This window comes from Triturus cristatus, chromosome 4_2, assembly GCF_964204655.1.
Source record: "Triturus cristatus chromosome 4_2, aTriCri1.1, whole genome shotgun sequence".
Classification (NCBI taxonomy): domain Eukaryota; kingdom Metazoa; phylum Chordata; class Amphibia; order Caudata; family Salamandridae; genus Triturus; species Triturus cristatus.
The window spans coordinates 825,503,870-825,525,390 of record NC_140586.1 but is presented as its reverse complement, the minus strand read 5'-3'; the positions used below and the strand labels follow the sequence as shown (position 1 = coordinate 825,525,390).

Below are 21,521 nucleotides of genomic sequence, written 5' to 3'. Positions count from 1 at the left end.
AGTGCGCGTTCTATCGGGCAGTTCCATCTCCGCCTGCTGTCGGGGGTGCTCTGATAACACATGTGGTGATTATTCTCTGCATGTCGGATTATATCTCTTTTTGTTGTTACACACCTTGTGAGTGATTTTCCTGACCGTTTTTAATGAGTTGTATAACAACGCCAGATAGTACCACTTTTCAAATTCGACGCATTGAGCCTCCGGGCTCCTGCTTCGGAGGGGCTCCTTGAGCACTATCAGTAGTTGAGCTCTGTATCTCAGCCTCAGCTATATTTCTCAGCAAGGGCTCGGGAAGCTGCACTTATCTTGGCACATGCCGTGGCGTTCTGATACATTGAACCTAAATCCATCTCAAGAATACTCACGTGGGCTCACACTGACACCAGCCTCCAGCACCATACCAGGGTGTCCAAGGCGCTACTGGCATCCGTGGCAAACATCTGAGGGTGATGCTTTCTAAGAACCATGACCATGGCTGCTTTGGAAGTGTCACTGGAGTGGAACTTAAACAGAAAGGCCTCTACTTTCATTCTATGGTTATCCCTGGAATGCCTTTCGGTGGTTTGTTTCTCTGAGGACAGTCACGGTGTAGCAGTTTAGATCAATAGCTGGGCACTTTCGTGGAGCAAACACATTTTATTACACCTGTGACACGCACTATGAGTCAAGGCAGAAGGAGATGCAGTCCCATCTCTTCGAGACAAACATGCTAACCCCATGCCACCTTCAAAGACAGGTTTGTGAAGGCCTAGCTAGAGAGCGTAAGAAATTATGTTATTAATTTGAAACCTCTCCCAATTCAATAATCCTACACTGGTTAGGCAAAACAGTGTTTGGAGAATCTCTGTTCAAATACTGATAGCTAGGATGCAAGCAGCAGGCAATGCCCAGTGAAGTGCATGCTACGTTCCAGCACTACCAGCAATTTCAAAGCCAAGAACACAACACAATAACATTTCTAAACCAATTAAAAAAGAATAAAGAAAATATAATCAGCAAAAAGACACAAAAATCAAATAGGTTAAGGGGAACCGGAGACATGTATTTTTTTTTTTTTAAGTTGTAATGCAAAAATGTTTTCTTTACAGACTTTGATACTGAGCAAGAGTGAAGAACACTAACGGGGGATAGAAGGAGGAAGTGATTGACGGAAAAAAGTAACAGAGAGAAAGCTGAAAGATGAAAAAGAACCTGCAAGAGTGAGATAAAGGAACAGAGAGTGTCTGTTGGTAGATTAAAGAGATACAAGATGGAATCAAGACAATGCTGCCTCGAGATTCCGCACCCAACCTTTCATAGCACCTGCCAAGGGCTCTGAACAAAACTTTGGGCCCTGGTACGTATTACTTTACAAATTTACCTCTAGGAAGCTGGCAGTGAGGCAGATACCAGTTCTGATTGCACAGAAGTCCTCTGAATACTTAGCGGAGCACTCGCTTCCTTGACCATAGAGGACTTGGACCAACAAGTGGGGTAGTGAGATCCCTGTTCTACACTAAAATCAGACAGGAGATGTGTATCCAGAGACTTACAGCTTCAGAAACAGTTTGAGGTGGGTTTGCATTAAAATGTTCTCTCTAAACTGCTCTCAAAGCACAGCAGGGTAGTCTCCAGCCTGGAGCACCCACAATGGAGACACAAAGGGGCGTAACGTTTCTGCATGTGGGTGTCGTAGGCCAACTGAAGCAGTTAATCAGGAAAAGACCCAAGGGTGGGCCTCACCTAATAGTTTCCCTCACCTTGCACAACAGTCTGCAATCCCACCGCTCGTCCCTACCATCCACCAAATGGCAGTGTTCAGGAAGACTAATTGGCAGCTCCTCACCCAACAAAAGGTCTAATAGACTGTCTAAAGGAGGCATGTTTCTACTCCCTCCTCCTTTCAATGTTTAATTCTTCTCCCTTCAGCTTCAGGAATGGCAGCAGTACATTTCCACTGTCAGGGAAAACAGCCTCACCTACATCTTGTGCAAGCCCAACCTGGGGTATCAAAAAAATGCATCCCATAGGGCCTCTATTACCCTAGCTCATTCACATATATACCATGCATGTACCATGCCGCCTACACATACATACACATGGGATGTCCACGATAAAAACTGAGAACTTTACATGAACAGGCAGGTATACCTCCACTCCAGTGACACAGATAAAAAGGTCTGGTCATAAACTATGGTTTCGCAAAACACAGTTTGCTTCCACCACTGATTTATGTGCTAAACCCATGACGGGGACAATAATCCACTGTCATCCAGTAAGGGAATGCTATTGCGCCCCTTGAGGTCACAGGACAGTTCCAGGACTATACTGATTTCAAAGGACAGACGCAGGTGTCTGCTCACAGCAAGATAAGTGTGACGCTTGGTCCAAAAACAAAACCAAGATTCCAGATACATAGTCGGGCACACAAGCACCAATTACACATCTGTACAACATGCGGGATCCATTCCCGTCCCAATAGTTTTGAGCTAGGAAATATTTTTAATTTGTTTCAAAATGCTACAAAAGTCAGAGTTACAGTGATTTAAGAAAACTGGGGCCCTATTATACATAGGACGTAGTTTCCCTGTTTGAGCACGGCGCACCTTAAATTAGGTGCGCCAAGCACAAACCGGGAAAGTGCACCCCATTACATTGAATGCGCTGCTCCCAGGGCAGCCGCAAAATCGTGCTGTCCTGGGGCAGCGCATTTCAGTGGAAAACAGAGCAGCTTTGAAGCAGCTGCTCTGTGTTTCATTGTGAAGGTGGCAACCTGCCTGCTCTTTTAAGGGGGATTAAAGACCCCCTTCCAGGCGGGTGCAGTGAGTGACTGCAACCGCTTGCAAGGTGATGTTTGGGGGTCCATAGGAGCCCCCTCCCCCTTACTCCTCCACATGACCGGGATCATGGGTTGCAGTGGCGGTGCGCCTCAAGACCGCTTCTTTGCCTTTGCGCCCACGTCTATAATACTGCGTGTGTGCAGAAGCAAAGGAAATCATTCCCTCATTTGCACAGGGCAACACCCCATGCAAATGAGGGATCACCCTCTAATGTTAGCACTGGCGCTATATGAGTGCCAGAACCATCTGTATTACAGAAAGGGCCGCACAAACGTCTGTGGCCCTTTATGTAATACCAAAGTGCACTGGGGGGCGCAAAGCGGATGCACATTCCTATTGCGCCCCCGGGACACTTTCCATATTGCGCCCCGGATGCTCGGCTGTGAAGCGGGTGATTTTGCTCTACTTTGGTAAATCCAGTCCGATATTACAGCTAGTTTTGTTGCAGTTGAGATGAAACCTTTTGAGAGTTTGGGGACAGAGGCAGTCTTCTTTTTTCAAAGGAATGTGTCCTCGGGGTGAGTCATTGTACTTCAAGGTTTAAGAGCCCTCTCTTCTGAAGTGCCAGCCAGTAGCATTAGTGAGTCTCCTGAACAATGCTTTTCTCATTGGGCCCCCATGTGGGAGACAGACCTTATTGGTTTAGGATGTCCAATGTATATTGTTAATCTTGCAGCATCTTCTTCGGGTGACCCCAGATGTGGTACTCAGTAATGGTATTGGGCTGTAGTAAGCATGTTGGCACTACCCCGAAGTGAACCAAGATCCTTTGTGGTTTGAGTGTAGGTTTGTGCTCCGCTGGGTTAGATCTTACTGCCCAGACACAGACTTGCAAAGAATAGAGCTTGAATGGAGTGTTGTCCACAACTTGAGATTTGGTTACTGTTTGGGATGCTGTGATCCAGTCCATAGCCCATTGTATTAATAAAAACTGATTATTTGTTCTCTGTGATGGGGAAAAAACATCCTCAGCGTGATTTGCTCCTGCCGGTAAGCTGACGAGATTTTTCAAGGTTCAAACGCTGGGGCGGAAGGGTCACTCACTCATAGAATCAAGTGAGTAAGATTGTTCAGAATTGGACTGGAAAGCCTTGGTCTCATTGGTGTCTTGGTCACCGTTAGTTGGTACGTTGGGTCTTTATTGAAGGCAGTGACTGGAATGAGGGGGCTGCAAGACTTCATCCACTACTATTATTTGACCTCTCTGCGAGGGCATCGCCTTGTACTGTAGCAGGCACGGTGCAGTCTGGTGTGTTATTTTAATCCTCTGTGTCATCTTGCAGTGAGCTCTGCAGAGTCTCCAGTATGTCCTTTGGGGGAGGGAAAGGTATGCACATTACATATGTTCTGGAGGAGTCTGCGTAAAGAAAAGTAGGCGCTACCCACCTGAGAGGGTGTTTGCATCTTTTGGTCAGAGCGCGGTTAGTTCAGATAGGAGGCGATAGAGATGTCGTGTTATGGATGCTTGAATTCATCCATGTTTCTCTTTATTGCCCGTTGAGGGTTGGCAGGAGGGTAGTCCCTGGGTCTAAAGGTTACAGGACTATTCCCCCGCCTTGGGCCTCGGCGTTCTGCCGAGCGAGAGTCATTTCCCAGAAAGAGGAAAAAAAGATATCTGTACATAAATAAAGGAAGATGGAGCGTCGTCCGACATTCCTATTGATGGATTTGGGCGCTTCCACTAGGTGTTGGAGCTGCAGGGCTTTGGCAGCGGGAGCCGGGATGATGTAATGCGATCCCTCATTGTGTGAGCGAGGAGTAATGTGTCGTGACATCATCATCATCTCCAGTGGAGATTAAACAAATGAACCTGGGCTGAGTGCTGGAATTATCTGTCACCGCTGAAAGGGAGTCAGATCGCCCCTCCCCACCGTCGCGAGACTCGGGAGTGAGCGATCCCTCTGTCTGCCGTGGATCATCTAATGCGCCCGCCATTTTCTGCTTTGACGTAAGCCACCTGGTGGCTTGTGTATTTTTCTTGCAGGATGGCCTTTCTTTACTAGCCCACGTTACTCTTCGATGTTTATGGCCCGGGAGTGGGTATTCCTCTTTCATTGCAGACTTGCGTGCCATTTTGATGTTGTTCTGCACAGGACTGGATTAGAAAACACAACTCATTACTCGGGGGTCAATGATGGTCAACAAAAATGGTGGTGAGTCATGAGAGGCGAAGTTTTAAAAAGCAGCCCGACATACGTTTTTAGAAACCCTGCAACAACAAAAATTGGCAACAAGGAGAAACTTGAACTAAATCTTACTGGCTTAATTAGTTGCAAAAGCTGCATTTTACAATATCTCTTTGGGGTTAAAGCACCTGCTGCGGAGGGGTTTGTGTTTCGAGTAAATCACAGGGAATAATATTAATAGAAAGATAACTTTGCTGGTTAATACATTTGCTGGAAAGATCTTTGTTTTGTTTAGTAACAGTTTTGACCAATAAAGTAGCGTAGATAGTTAACGTGTCCCTTGCACAGAACACGTGTAACATGCAGATAACAGATTTGTATTTTAAGTAGATAGGTAAGTGAGTTACTGCTTTTGATACAGGGATCATTTTATCACTTGGAGTTCATAAATTGCAATCCTTCTAATATAGCCAAGTGAGCCATCAGCCAGCATCAAGAGCCTGCGTGCAAACTGCAAGGTATGGGTTTATAACCTTGCTGTTATTTTTTTTTCTCAATTGTTGTTATAAGGCTACTAAAAGGGTTTCTGTGGGTAGTAATAAAGCCTTATTAGTACACATGAGTGTGATATAAAATGCTCCAACAATCTACATTGGGATGAGTAGCACAATAAAAGAAGTAATAACAAAATAGTAAGTACTGTTTAAACTGTTACTCATGTAAATACTCGTGCAGACCAATACAGTTGACATTTTTCCAGTGCATGCATATCTCTTAGCTAGAGGGATTTAACAAATTCAAAAGCATGCCTCCAAATCTTAGTTTCTCTTAAGTACTTGTGAAGTGATGACAAGCTGTGCATCTTTTTCCCCCCCTCCATTGCATTGGCCTCTAGATATTTGGTTCCAAATAGCTCCCAGCTAGGATTATACTCGAACAAACGGAGGGCTGATGGACTTTTAAATGTAGCCTTCGTATTGAGCCACGCTAGAAACTAAAATCAGAAAGCCTCCTGCATGTTGTTCCAACAGAAAGCAGACCACATGTGGACCCTGATGAATTTTGGCACATTATACCAGGACAAATTCAGCATATTTCTCTTGGGACAGATGAATCCCCGATCCGGCTCAATAATAACTGCCAGATCCAGGATCCTGCTGGATCCACCTCCATTCCAGCACTGCTTCCGCAGCAATCTACCATCTGAGGAGCCCTGGCCACCTCATCTGAAGAGGAGGCCTCATCGGCACACAGCTTTGTTACACACCACATGCTACTGAAGGAACCTCAGAGCACACAAGATTGAAACTGAAACACAGACAGAAGCAATGCATGTGTCAAAGAGACCAATGAATCTTTGATGGAATAAAGCCTCGTCTTTAAACCCTCTCTGAGCGTTAACTGTACTGCTCCGGAGGGGATGGGGGGGGGTTGTGGGAGGGGGCTTCTTGTTTGCTCCTTTCATTTGCTGCTTTTGTATGAAAGTGAACAGACATATTTTTTGGTCCAACCCCCTTCTGTGCTACTGATATGCAGACAGAACAACTGTGCATACAAACCAATAAAAAAAAAAAGACAGGGCTTTGGTAGTGGTTGAAATGGAGATCTACAGGTATTCAGTACCTGCCCATCTAAAGTACTGAACGTTATCTTCTGAATATAATGTCCGGTAGTGTCTAGTTCTTGGCAAAGTGGCTTTTCTATGCTTGTATAAATTAATGTTATTGAGATCTGACTTTCCTTCTTTCTCTTTTTTGATGCACACTTCTAACAGCAGATTCCCTACCTCTAGAATGTTACCAGTTGCCAGACTGGATCCAGAGATTGTTTTTAGCAGTGCTTCTTGCATTGTAGTAGGTGGCGTAATGTGGCTCTGCTGAGACTTCATACCGCTCCAGAAGTTATAGAGCAGAGATGTATGTAAGCACCACCCCTGTATACTGAAATTAGTTCCTTGATTTCTCTTCCCCTTGACATGGACCCGGAGCTGGTCTCCCAATTTTGCTGGCTTACAGACAACTCCAAATGCCAACAAAGACATTGTGCTAGGGAAGGTGGCTACCACGAAACAACAAGATTCAAGCTGCAGGAAACAGATGTCGGTCACAGACCCATACAACATGTTCCAACGGTTCTTACTCTCCAGTCTCAACTTAGAGTTGTGTAATAAGTGTGCCCTCAAGCACCCAAAGGCAGCCGGAGCGAGAGATGAAGCTTTACATCGTAGAGCATAAGAAGAGGTTGCATTCGAAACAGAGGTCCAAGTCACAGGATTGCTTTCAGTTGTTTGTAAGGCTGGTCCTGAAAGAAGTCCCATTTCCGCTCAAAGTCAAAAATGCGCGATAAGCCCAAGAAAGCTAAGTGGGACTCAGCCCCATCCTGATACTAAGTTTGGTGAGAAGTTGCAAAGGTGTCACTCGAAGGTTTCCGTGTCTTCTGATTCCAAAGTAGTCCCACATTTGGTCCTGGCACACCCTTAATTTCCTGGGTTGACGTCGACCATGCAGCAAATAGCGGCCTTCAAGAGGGCCATGCTACAATTTTTCAAGATACAACTGGTTCCTGAAGCCACTGGAGCTTTTAGTTGGACTTCGGCCACTGGACCCTCCCACTTAGCATACTGCTGCCTTGGTCTCTGTTTCCTGGCCCGTTAGAAAACTGGTCCAGACTTTCAGTCCAGCCCCATGGTCTACACCAGTTCCTTTTGTACCAGTACATGGCAATGGCACCAGATTCAATCGTGACGTAGATCTCTGACCCCAAACTAACTTCGCCCCTCTCAAGGTCTATGCCGTTCTAGGAAATAACGAACGTGCAACCAGTGATTTTACTAGCAGAGCTTTGGCCTCTTCCTTGACACCAGTCCTAGCCGAAGATAGAGGCCGTTTTCAGCTGTGACTGTGATGCAAACTGGCGTATACCCAATCTTCCCCAGGATACTGATGATGAGGTGAGGCAAACAATCCGATCTCTCCTCTTTACACTGATAAAAGGCTATAATTAGATGTGAAAAATGCCAGTGGGCTTGTATATCTCACCATAGACAGAATTAGACTCACCGCTTGATTCACCAAAAGAAGAAAGTGCCTCATTTGCTGTAGTGCAGAAGTGCTAAACTTGCAATTGCTTAGTCTGGAAACCAAAGACAATTTAGTGACTGAAATTCTTTGAGTGTGTCCAGCTTCTTCCAAGCCTCTGTTATCATTTAACAAGACCCATGTAGACATTTTAATAGTCAGCACCTTGGGTCAGCTTACCTGTGGCCAGATGGCATAGACCCTGGCGACCCTGATATTTTTGACGATACACCCAATGCCTAAAAGCACCTAAATCTGAAGACAATCCGAATGTTTTTCCTTCAAAACCCCCTCATAGGGAGTCAAGAAATATGAATGCCTTTGGCAAGAAAATGTTTTGCTTGACAAGCCTGCCTTTACACTTTTTGAATGCGGTGTTTTTTTAAGCAGGTACACCCACAGCCAGCAAGATTTTACTAGTCATTCCAGAGGACCTCACCGGCCTAGACAATCCACGATAGGACATATCAAAGTATGTGTTTTGTGCAGGTCTGGATACCACCACCTGTATAGGCATCTGGACACCACCAACTGTATAGGCCAAACTATTGGCACCAGTGTAGAGCTTAAAGGGAATGTCTGGATGCAATCAACTGACTGATGTTGTAAGGAGATGCCCAAGCCTTCCTCATGGACATGCCCTTTGATGGATCTCGACCGTTTAGAGAGAAAGCTGACTCAGTGCTTGAGTGAGTCATGGATTGTCACGCCACAGCTATATCCTTGGGGCTATTGTCCCCAGTCTGGCAATTCCTCCAGCAATATGGAACGTCTATGGGCTTTTCCTGTAGCCAAGCATACTGGCACTGTCAACCTACCAAGATAGTGCAACAGCAAACTCTGCTGTGGTGGGCCACAGGGTATGGTGGCATTCAAGATCATTTACTCCAGCAGGGACAGTAATCGTACAACTCTTCCTTTCTAGTGGTGACGATTCCGAAGCCAGCAGGGATGAAGAGGGTCTCAGAAATATAAGGCTTCTTTGGTTGTACTAATCAATGAATCACTGTCACTTGTGTAAGGAAAAGGGCTACCTACTGGATGCTGGGGGGCACATTTGGGGTTCGCTTTCACCCAGCTGCAGCCAACGACTCTGATGTGGTGCACTGGATTCAGTATCCAAATCATAACATGAATTACAGGCCAGGAATTACTCTAAATAAAAGATCTTAGAAGACAGAAGTTTCAAAAATGCAATCTGGTACCACTGATATATATACTCTTGGCTTACCTCTCTTCACAGGTCATCCCCATAAATGCCTTTTTGCGTGCAGTTGAGGGTGGTTTATGTAGCTCTGGGAGTAACTGCAGGTATACTTCATTGGTGTGGGCACTGTGCTTGATTTGAGCGATTACTCTGGCTTTAGATTTTTTAAGTTGGGTTATCAGTCTTTTGTAGTCATGACAACAGTAAGTTGCCATTGTTTAGTTCTGTGCTGACTTTTGCACATGGGGCTATCAGTAGATGATTTTTGGGCTGGAAAGTCTGAATGGAATTTAGTAGTTCTGTGTTATGACACAATATCATAACATTGTTTATGTCCGTGCCTTTTGCTAATTTCTGTTTGTTCACAAATACAATTTAGTTTTCCTGGACGGTGATGCACTTGTAGGTAAGGGGAAGCATTTTAAAGTAGTTCTTAGTTAGTTCTACTGATGCACTCTCCTGGTTTTTTGATGCCTTCTGCCACTTAGGAGCTGATAGTCTGAGCTTTCCAAAATATGTTGGGCCCACTTCACAAAGACATTTCAAAATGTGTGCTCATATGTCTACACTTAGGTTTGGCTGTAGGTTGACACATTTCTGAGATCTCAAATGTTGCCAGGACTGCTCCCTGGAAGTTGTAATAATTGATTGATAGTAATTGAATTTACATGTGCAAATGTCGTGAATTGGGCCGTTGTTTGTTAATGGAGCGTCCGATAATTGACACTTAATAGTAGCATATACATCTTTTGATGACTTGCATTTTGTGCAGTGGTTTTATATAGTTCGTACATAGAGCTCTGTGATTGTTGTGCCTTCAAGGACTCAAAAAAGCTGCTGAAGCTTTGCTAGATGTATTCCTTCGCTTGCTACTGAAGTCTTAGTTGGCCCCTCATCATGGTGGTGTTGAACGATTGATAACATCCTCAAGTCTGTAGAGTTGAAAGCTGCATGTGTTGAATGCTTTGAGTGTTGAGTAAGTAAAAAAGGACAAGTACACCGCTCCACCATTGTCGATCAGATGTAGAGAATGGCTGCCTTTGTGGCTTTGTCTGAGAAGGTCATAGGTGTGGGGTAGACGTATCACCCACCTTTGTTCTGGTCCTGACAAAGCAAAGTGGATCAGTTAGGGACCAAAAAGGCGCAAAACATGCTGACCTACATTTTACATTTTCTTGCACCCATAGCTACCAGGGAATATTACGCCCCGCCAGTACCTTGAACCGATTTTTTGTTGTTCTTTTAATCCTGTCAGGAGAAACTCCACATTAAAACAGTTTTTGAGTATCTCCTAGACAGCTTTATTCTTTCCAACTCTAACCACCCTACACACCTATTACACCCTCCCACACATACTTTTCATCATACAGCAAAATCAAAAAAAGATCTCAACCAAAGTGACCCTTTGTGGGGCCTGTAGGGCATTGCAGTGCAGGCCCAACGAGGAGCAATGCCCAAAAATAAAGCATGACATCCCAAGGGCTGTATGAGGGCAACAAGAAATAATCTGCTGGATCCACCCCATGCTCATTGAGCCATCATTTTTGAGCATCGTCCGTCTATCTCCCTCTTTAACCTTTTCTTTCTTTAGAAACAGTACCTTCGTGGTTTTGCAGTTTGTCACCCAGAGAACCGACTGGCTTCAAACCATGTGGGGCCTGTCACAGGCAAATGTCGGTGACAGATCCCCACTTGGTTTGCTTGGAGCAGGGCCACGACTCCAAGACCTGCAAGAACTGCCGCACCAAGCATCCCAAGGCTCTGAGGGAGCGGTCCCTCAAGCTCTTCGCCATCCTATGTTGGTTGACTTTGCGACGTTAGAAGTCCCATTCATGTGGAAGGTCTCAGGACCGTTCGCAGAGTCCATCTCAACGTTAATTGTTGCAATACAAGTTGTTGGTCAAGTTGTTGGTCAAGTTGGGTAAGTCCCTCTAGCACAAAAAGTCAAAGAAGTTGAAGCGGTCTTCGACTTCGATGTGTCTGTCAAAGTCTTCTGACAAGATACAGGAGCGTCGGTACTCCAAGTCCCACGAGTCGCCAGACGCTGAACCTGGGTCCACTCCACGCTTCCCCGATTTTCCCGGAGCGCCACCCGCCCAGCTCAAAGAATTTGATGAGGCACCTCATATTTTGGTGTCCTGGCCCTCTGGAGCTCAGGAGGTGCCCCTACTGGATTCACACCTGCAGGTTTATCCTCCGGGTCAGTCGGGCCTCATGGATCTCTTGCTGGATCCGGAACGTAGCCGTTGTCCCTCCGACCATCATGGACATCCAGTGGGAGGCAGGATATGCCATCAACCCCCTCAGTGATATCAGACCTCTGGGTTCTATAGATTGTCTAAAGGGGTTACTCTCTCCCTTTTGTGACTACCCCACTACCCATGCCACCCACTTACAATTGGTTGATGGAGGACCATCTCTCCTTGCTTTGTCAAGAAGTGCAGGCTATCTTGGCCAAGGAAACCATAGAGAAGGTGTCTGCATCAGACGTGGGTTCTGGTTGATATTCACGCTACTTTCTAATGCCAAAGAAGGACGGAGGACTTCGTCCTATCCTCAACCAGCGCCTTCCCAACCTATTCTTGAAGAAAGAGAAATTGAAAATGCTCACGCTCACCAAAGCTCCGTCTGCCCTCAACCTGGGAGACTGGATGGTAGCGCTGGACTTGCAGGATGCACATTTCCACATCCCCATCCTGCCTGCCCACAGACATTACCTGCAGTTCACAGTGGGCCAAGAACACTTTCAGTTTGCTGTGCTCCCTTTCGGCCATACCAGTGCCCCTCGAATGTTCACTAAAGTGATGACGGTGGTTGCAGACATCTGCAGAAGTTGGGGTTCCAGTCTTTTTCTACCGCGACGATTGGCTGTTGAGCTCACGCTAGGCAGTTGCCTTCCACCTTCAGACTACAGTGAGTCTTCTGCATTCACTGGGGTTCACTATCAACTTCCAAAGTTGCACCGGACTCCCTTTCAAAAGCTCCTTTTCATTGGAGAGTTTCTGGACACGGGGCAGTTTCAGGCCTATCCTCCCGAGTGGCAAGTCCAGGATATTCAGGCTATGACACTGTTGTTTCAGCCTCTATCCTTGATTTTGGTGAGACTGACTCTGAGGCTATTGTGCCTCATGGCCTCCTGCATCCTGCTGGTCATGCATACCCGATGGCATATGCAGGCTATGCAGTGGGACCTGAAGTCCCAGTGGGCACAGTATCAGGGAAATCTCTCCGACATGGTCCAGATCTCGGAGGGACCCACAAAAGATCTGCATTGATAATTAACGAACCATGATTGGGTCAGTATCAGACTCTTCTCTCTTTCCCAACTGGCGCTGACTATAGTGACAGATGCATCACTCCTGGGCTGGGGTTGCCACCTGGGAGAGGTGGAGATCAGAGACCTCTGGTGTCCGGTGGAGTCCAAGCTCCATATCAAACTGCTGGAGCTCCAGGCAATTCGCTTGGCACTTAAAGCCTTTCTTTATTTGAGCAAGAGAAGACTGGTGCAAGTCTTTACGGACAACACCACCACCATGTAGCACTGCAACAAACAGGGCGGGATGAGGTTGTGGACCCTTTGTCAAGAGGCCCTGCTTCTTTAGACATGATTGGGACATCAGGGCATTTCCCTGGTGGTTCAACACTTGGCATGCTCTCTGAACTCCAGAGTGGACAAGCTCAGCCACAGAAGCCTAGTGGATCACGAATGGCGTCCCCATCCGGAAATGGTGCAAGGTTTCTTTCAGCCTTTGGGAGAGCCTTTGGTTAGATTTGGTTAGATTTGTTCACCACTGCTGAGAACATGCAATGTCAGTAGTTTTGTGTGCTGGAGTTCCCAAGGCAACTCTTGCTTGGAGGCGCTTTTTGTCTCGAGTGGAGCTCCACCCTCCTGTACACCTTTCCGCTAATACAACTCCTGCACAAAGTTCTAAAGAAGATTAGGAACGACCGGGCTCAAGTAATTTTAGTGGCTCCAGATTGGGCATGGAGAGTCTGGTATATTGAGCTGTTCAGCACGCCCATTGGTCCTCCGGTCAGGCTGCTTCTTCAAGAGAATCTTCTGTCACAGCAACAGAAGAGGGTTCTGCACCCAACTTGCGCACCCTCCACCTTCATGCATGGAGATTGAGTGGCGACAGTTGACAGCTTTCAGCATTCGTCCCAAAGTCTGTAATGTTATTCTGGCAGCCAGGCATTCTTGCACTGAGCTGATATACAAGTGCCACTGGGACAAGTTTGTGGCATGGCGTGAGTCCCACAAAGTTGACACCCTTTCTGCATCTTTATCAAAAGTTCTCTTGTTCGCATTGTCCTTGGCCCAGCGGGGCTCTGCTCTGGGCACAGTCGAGGGTTACCTTTCTGCCATCTCAGTATTCTTGCAGTTCCCGGACCAACCTTCCCTCTTTGTCACCTATTGTGGCTAGGTTCCCTAAGGGCCTGCCACATCATCATGCCTCATTGGGACCTCAAGTCGGTGCTCATGTTCCTCATGTGTGCACCATTCAAACCTCTGCTCAATTGTCCTCGTGCCTCTTGACTATAAAAACTGCCTTCTTAGTGGCCATAACATCAGCCAGCAGGGTCCGCAAACTGCAAGCGCTCTCTGTGCACCCTTTTTATGCTACCTTTTATCTGGACAATCTGGTTTTCTAGACATGTCTCCTTCCTTCCAAGCGTTGTGAAACCTTTGCATGTAGAATTTAAAATAAAGAGGGGAGTTACCCCAATGTGCACCACACAGAGGGACGGAGTATCTATAGTAGGAAAACACACAGAAGGTCCCTATTTAAAACTTATCCTAGTTACTCATGGACATAAAAAGAGAACTGTTATTTATAACTAAAATAAAGAAATCTACTAAGAACACTGTGTGCTGTATCTGCACTTGAAATAACACTATAAAAATATATTACTTAAAACATGATCATTTATTACAAATCATAAAAATTCATTAATACAATACAATATGAATATGCCTCCCAAGATTGGGTTACACTCTATAATCGTTGCAAAAGGAAATAATCCAGATCAATAAAACCAGAGTTAAAAGTCGCGTTTCGGTGATATTTGTTATCTTTCCACCTTCTTCAGGACTAAAAAATGTTTTTTTCAAATCTCATCTTTCGATTGAGAAGGCATTAAATGGAGGGTGACCTTCCACAATCAAATTTTTCGGCCTGGTAGTTATTATGCCTTACTGATAATCAGCTTTGTATGTTTGTTCCACAAAAGCCACCGTATTGTGTTCATTTAACACGAGACCACTTTAAATCACTGGGGAACTTTACTTTCACAATGTTTAGTAGTTTAGAGGCCTTGTCCTTATCTTCAATCTTAAAGAGGATGTCAAGTAATTGAATTGAAGATGTTTTGAATTTTCTTTCTTCATCAATTTTGTAAAGGACTTAAAAATTAGAATCGGCCTCCCTGCTTTCGCGGAACATCCAAGGCGGGTTATATATAGGACTTTTTTGTCTAATTGGTTTCGTAGTCGCACCTCTGGGGAGATCTTGCTTGGGGATCTTTTCTAAGGCAAGTAATCTGCGGCTCGATAAGTCTCTATCAGATGAACAAGTTACTTACCTTCACTAATGGCTTATCTGACCCACCCATCCTCCACACTCTGTGAACTGATTAAGGTATCTTGAGCACCCTCTTAAGGGCCTTAGTTTGTCACATCAGTAGTCAGTGCTCATCTGCGCTCCTGGCATGGAAAGTTGCAAAAGTAACTGACGTTAGCGTGTTGATGTGGCACCTAAATGGGTACTGCGCACGTCACTTCCACTGCGGATGATGACACCAAGAGCCGAACAATGACACCTACTGCCACGCAGGGGTTTTTGTCTTGTCAGGTCTTCTGTGAAGTAAGGGACATGAAATAAAACGGTTCATTGAGTACTTTGGCTGTCGGTGCATCACAGGTTTTGGGGAGAAGTTCAGTTGGTTATAGAAGAGTTTTGCAATGATGTGTGATTAAAATGCTAAATCGGTTGTAAGACGTATGTTACACAAAAACATGTTTTCTGACAAAATTATTAGATCGGTGAAGTGCAGGAATGCAAACAATATTTCTATGTGTGCTGCAAATGTGAAAATAACTGTGATCTATACTGTGTAATGGGGCATTGTTGGGCAACTGGTAGAGTGCTGGATAGAGGTTGGGCTCCGTATCTGGTGCCGGGTCTGTGCTGTACTGCTGGCTGCTCTGCAGTGGAGTTGTTCGACATCAGGACGATTGCTGGATAGGGGTTGTGTGCCATGTTGGGTTTTGGGGTCTGGGCTGTGCTGATGAATACTTTGCAGTGGGGTTGTTGTTGGGTACCAGGACTAGTGCTGGTTGGCTACATATCAGGTGCTGGTCTGTGTGATTATAAGGCTGACTTCTTCTGTGTAAAATGAGAGCTCTCATATGGTTGTGTTGTGCAGTGTGCCCGGTTGCTTATTACTCCTTTGAGAAGGGTGCACGGACCCAAGAGCTGATTGTGTGCCAGCAATGGTACATGTAGACCGAATATTTGTTATGTTAAGGCAGTGATGACTGGGGCCCATCCATGTATTTGCGTTAGTGCCTAATGCCCATGAGTACTTTTAAGCACAGGCTTGGGGGATAAGTGCCCATCCTGTAGGTGTGTGGGTGTATGGGAGGTGTGTGGTAGCCTGTCCTTCAGGGTGTCTGTAAGTGTCGGACTAATTGTGTGGGTGTTTTTATGCTCAGTCAATGTGATGTAGGTGATGTGATGTGAGTGGGATGAAGTGTAATGCTGACAAGTGTTGCTATGGCACATAGTGGGAGTCTTTCCAATCTGTGTGTTTTCCCTCTCTTGAACTCAGTAAACATCTGATTTGAGAAATAAGTGCCAGTGGCCCCTAACGGCTGAAATTAAGCACTGGTGGGAGGAGCTGAGAGGATATCCTGCTCCTCGTAGAGACATAAAGGCTTGGAAAGGTTTATTTTTACCGCACTGCTACTGTTTTAACTTAATCTTTTAAATTTGGATGGAAATGTATTTGTTGTAACTTGGGGAATTACTTGGGGGGGGGGGGGGTTTACACTGTCCTGTGTGTCGCTCTGAGTTGCTGTTTATTTTTGACGTCCGGAGTGTGTTTACTCCGTCCTACCTGCACTTTTCTGAGGCCAGCCTAATTTTAAGCGCCCATTCTGGTGTGCCTCCCGCCATTCACGGTCAGCGCTCTAGTCGCTGCACGCCGTCCCCACTCAACCATATTTAATGCCCTCCACTCGGATGCGCAGCGGACGAGCGCATGGGGCGCGCCGATGACGTGCCAAAGGCGCATCTAAGGCAAGCCTATCTGCGCCCGTCAGCGCCAAGTCAGCGGCCAGGGACAGTTATGCTGCCCGAATTGGGTCCCCCGCTGGTAATGCTTTGCAGCTATCGGGTGAGTTTTGAAATCACTGCGGCCTCCCTTATGCCCTTCAATTAGTGCTCGCGCCTTGTCTTTTAATCAGGACTCCGTTTCCTTGGACTGTGGTTTCACTTTGACGCCGGTGCGCCACTCTGGTGCGCCACTCTAGCAATTTACTTACTGAACCCTCGCGGGCCGTGTCCGTTAGAGCTGCCCTCATTAATGCTTGATCATTGGGGAAGCACTATATGGACGTGTTCAACCTGGTCTCTGACCATTCTTTGGACTTGCTGTTTGTCACAGAGAGCTGGCTGAACTCGTCATCTAACCCCATTGTTGCCCTGGCGACTCCTGCTGGCTTTAAGATTCATCGTGTGGACCGACCAGTTGGTAGAGGGGGTGGCCTGGCCGTTTTGCACTTGGACAATTGGGCTTTCCTTAGCGAACCCTCTAGCATTTGGGGCGAGTGTGAAGTTCTGGACTTCAGCATTCAGTTTTCGGCCCATCTCACATTAGGCGGGTCCCTTGTCTACCGTCCCCCTGGTCCGACTGATGCCTTTCTTAAATCTTGTGGGGACGTGATGGCTGAGCGAGCATTGCATTTCTCTCGCTACTTGGTTCTGGGTGATGTGAATCTTCACCTCGATCAATCTGAGACCGGAGACTCAGCTGACTTCCTTGGCTCCCTTCAATTGGCTCATCTTTCACAATGGGTCATCTAATCCACCCATCAAGGGGGCCACATCCTTGACCCCATTTGCTCTAACTTCCCTATCTAGGTGAACAAGCCTTCGCCTGTCTCCTGGTCGGACCACTTCCTTATGTGTTTTTCCTGGGAAGTTACCCAGCCTACCAGGCTAGTTGCCTGCCATCACCCCCTAACTTTAGTAAAATTGACCCTCTCCAGTTCGTCAGCTCTCTGGCTGCTTCCCGGTCCCCTCTTCAGCAAGACCTGGAGGGGAACGTGTCCTGGTTTTCGGACTGGATCTCTGACTCGGTGTTTGCTCTTACGGCACCTGGCCGGCCTAAGCTTGCAAGAGAGTCCCCTTCTAAACCGTGGTTGTCTCCTGAGCTGAGAGTCTTGAAACATGAATGTAAAATTCTGGCGGGGGCATGGCGCTCTAGTGGGGACTGCCCTATGGCGAAACATACACTTAGATCCAAACAAAAAAGCTACTATACCGCTATAGCGGCTGCTAAAAGCTGTTATTACACTTTACGTATTGATAAGGCCAACAACAATTCTAAAGAATGTTTCTCTATTGTGCAAAGTTTTATGTCTCCCAGTGCTCAGGCCCGTGCTGCGCCAGTTTCGGAGTCCTGGTGCAATACTCTTGCTAAGTTCTTTTTGGACAAAATTTGCATTATACAAGCTTCTTTCTCCGCTTGCACTACGGCGTCCACAGCATTGGGTAATGCTGCAAAAAATCTGGGGGTCTTGTTCAATGAGAACCTGTCCTTTTCAACCCAGGTCAAGAAGCTGGTTGGAACCTGTTTTGGCACTCTGAAAGCTCTGAGGAAGTTTCTTCCTCTCCACCAAAACCGGCTAAAGAAACTGTTGTTCGCACCTTGATCTTGTCCCGCCTGGATTATGCCAACGCACTTTATGTAGGCCTGACCGGCTACCTCTTGAATAAATCACAGGTTGTCCAAAATTCGGCTGCTTCTGGGGTTGTCTAGCAGGTATAGTGTGCGAGCACATTTACGCTCCTTACACTGGCTTCCGGTTGAGTCACAAATTAAATTTAAGACTTTCGCTATTGCCCATAGGGCACTTCATGGTTCGGGTCCTGTCTATTTACAGAAGAGGTTTGCTTTTTACAATCCAGCGAGACAGCTGCGGTCTTCTTCCCAACTTCTGATGCAGACCCCCAGGTTCAAACGCCAAAGGCTTGGTTGGAGGTCCTTTGTGCGGAAAGCTGCTCTGGCTTGGAATGGTTTACCCTTGGCGCTGCACTGCATTCAAGATCCTGCCATTTTTTTAAAAAAGTTAAAAACCCTTCTTTTTTAGCAGCTGCCCTGGTTTCGGTCTCCTTTTCCCAAGTACGCGCTGGGACACACTGTTGAGTATCTGTGCGCGAAATAAATTCATATAACATAACATAATGTACTTTGTGTTCACTTGGAACGGAAGTCTTAATAAAGAGGAATGGCTCAATAAGTGCCCACAGCTTGCCTGGTTCCTGGGACTGAGGGGGATCAGCTGGCATTGCTGCAGTGACATTTGCAGTTTGCACTGTAGGCTCCTGAACACATCCTCATAGTCTTTGTTCGTGGTGCTGATGGGCTAGCCCTTTCTTGGCACTCTTAAGGCAGAACCAAATAGCAAGCATGTCAATAAGCAGGTTGAAGGTAGGCACCCAGGTCTTCATGTGTCTGATAAGCCTTTGAACAGCTAGACTGGTGTATACCATGAAAGTGAACTGTGGCTCCAAAGGTGCTGGGGGCTATTGGTAGATTTGTATCTTTAGTTTGGAGAACTCTTCTCAGCCATGATTCCTAGGTGTGGGTGTGGGTGGCATGCTGGTCCATGTAATTGTAAAGTGAAAGGGTTTACAAAGTATGTACTACTGCCGTTTGTTAGGTCTGTGACATTTTTCACATTAGACAACTAAAGAGACTGGAAATAATGATTCTTCCAAGACCACACAATGTAGCAGCTAGCAGGTGGGGAACCCGAGATTTGAACTTGCAACCACTTAAACAGAGGCACCTTTTTCAGGACACAGTGAGACTCCTTTTGTTTTCACCTTGTTGAATGAATGAAAGATCAGCCGTCTTCTTACTGATATCTCCCGGGAGTCCCAACTGAGTTGCGTATTGTCCACTTATGCGTGGCCACTACTCTGTGCAGGCCTTGGAAGACAGCAGAGAGGGGATAGAGGTGAACTCTGTTTAATGAAAACTGGAACAACAAGAGTGTGTGTACGTTACTTAATAGGAGCTGACCCAAATTATTGAAGACTTTGATGCCCACTGCCTCTTACCTTGTTGGACACTCTAGTTGACTTGTTCTTCAAGTATTTGTCTGTTCTTGGAGCAGTAGTTCTTCATCTCTTGCTGCTGTAAGTTGCTTTTCTGTCTCCAGTACATTTGTGTTGAGTTCATCACCTTGGGCGGTAATTGGCGGGAGCCTTCTTGTGCGTCTTTCAAGCAGGAGTCGTGCTGTGATGCACCTATTTCAATGAGGACTGCCCAGGCTCGTGATGCCCTTTTTGATCATCGGAAAGAGGGTCTGACACAGCTCTATCCTCCTCCCCCTACGGTCGGTCAAGTGCCTCACTGAATTCCTTTCACTTCAGCAATTAAAATAGATCAGACCCCTGCATGCAGTCAGTCCTTAACGAGACGCAGATGGCCCGGCGTAGGGGCTGCTGCCCGAACCTGTGGAAGGTCCCGCAGAAGCCCACCTGCTTTAGGGGGTCAGCCACCGACGCGGGGAGTGCTCCCGCCTCCCCGCTCCCTTTCAAGCGCTGATTGGAAATCTAGCAGGGCTCTGGGGCTGTATTGTTCCTGATACAGAGCATTAATTAGGCCTGGAGTCGGAGAAGGCGGCAGCGCCTGTTTTTAGCGGGGAGGTTAATGGCATGCTCGGAGAGGAGACGCTTTTAATGAGCTTCAACTCTGTGTGCGCGGAGTTTACTCCGTGTGTTAAAAGGGTCACACTGCAGTAGTTTGATGTGGATTGTCTCCTGGCCCCCCGTGTCAGAGGTGAACGTCTGTCAGAGTCCAGTCGGAGCGCGTTTACTTAGTGACACAATTCTAATTAACTACCACCGGAGAGCGGCGGCCCCGGGTGGGCGTCCGCGCTGCCCGCGCGCCTCTCGCGGCCGGCGCTCTGCGGGCGCGTGACATTGAAGAAGAACCCGCAGGAAGGCGCGTTTACTAAGTGCAAGTGCAGGCGGCGGGGTGTTTGGCATAATGGATGCCCCCATCGGTCCCCGTGCCGCTCTTTCACCTTGGAGCAGTGGGCGGTTGGCAGATGGGGCTTCGCGCGGACCTCCGCGGTCCAGAGGCGGTCCCCGTTTGTCGTGTCTGTCTGCTCTTCCCACTCACTGGCTCCCTCCCCAACCCCGTCACAGTCTCCAGCCCACGCTGATGTCATATTGGCTTGGACGGTGATCTTTCCGTCTGCCTGCACCCCGCTTGAAACCATTCTCCGAACCCCGCTGCCTTCATTGACTTCTTGCGGCTTCCTGATCGGTGGACATAATCTGGCGACCTTCTTACATACTAGGCTGGGATTCGTGTTCGATTTACAACCTTCGATGATCTTTTTAGGTCTGGCTTAAGCTATCTTGGCAGTCTGTTTAAATTAAAAAAAAAGATATTAATGGGTAACTGTCACATGGTTCTAGTGTCACCATAAACCGCGAGTCCAAAGGCATAGTAGTTTGTAAATGTCACCAGAATTCCACTATAGCAATATACAGCCTTATTATGTGTTACTTGTTATGTCTTCAGCTTCAAAAGTACTTTTATTCTAAGTGCAGGTAAACATGGGCAATGATTGGAATTAGAATGTTTATTTTATTTAACTTTAATTAATACATTGCTGATAAAATCGAAACTACTGGCCCTGCCATTGTTCATTGAGTTATGCAATTGTGTGGCTGCAGTGTTTACTGCATAGTTATGGATTTATCACATTTTCCACATCATTTGAAGATTTCCCCAAAAATGTTCTCTTGCTAAAATGGATGACATTAGCACTGCCAGAGAATGTGCTGCATAATTACTATTTTTTGTCACTTAAAATAGTTCCTGAAAAAGCAGCTACAAGCGGGGGTGCACCAGGCAATGAAGTCCAAGACACTTTAGTGGTGTCAAATGTCTTTATTTAAACTTAATCGTTTCCTTAAGTTAATAGCACGTACAGCTCAGCCGACGTGTTTCGTTCCCGCAAGGAGGACTACAGCAGGGATCT

General features: G+C 46.5%; 1 protein-coding gene and 1 long non-coding RNA gene across 4 annotated transcripts in view; one reads left to right on the top strand and one right to left on the bottom strand.

Annotated features, from left to right (window-relative positions):
• LOC146835122 (uncharacterized) overlaps positions 1-19,958 on the bottom strand; it is a 55,763-nt gene extending 35,805 nt beyond the window's left edge. Inside the window, exon 1 of the long non-coding RNA XR_014960389.1 lies at positions 19,582-19,958. This is a non-coding gene — a long non-coding RNA (uncharacterized LOC146835122). The remainder of the gene's footprint in view (positions 1-19,581) is intronic.
• ERI3 (ERI1 exoribonuclease family member 3) overlaps positions 1-21,521 on the top strand; it is a 1,537,399-nt gene that overhangs the window by 1,031,889 nt on the left and 483,989 nt on the right. The window lies entirely within an intron of this gene.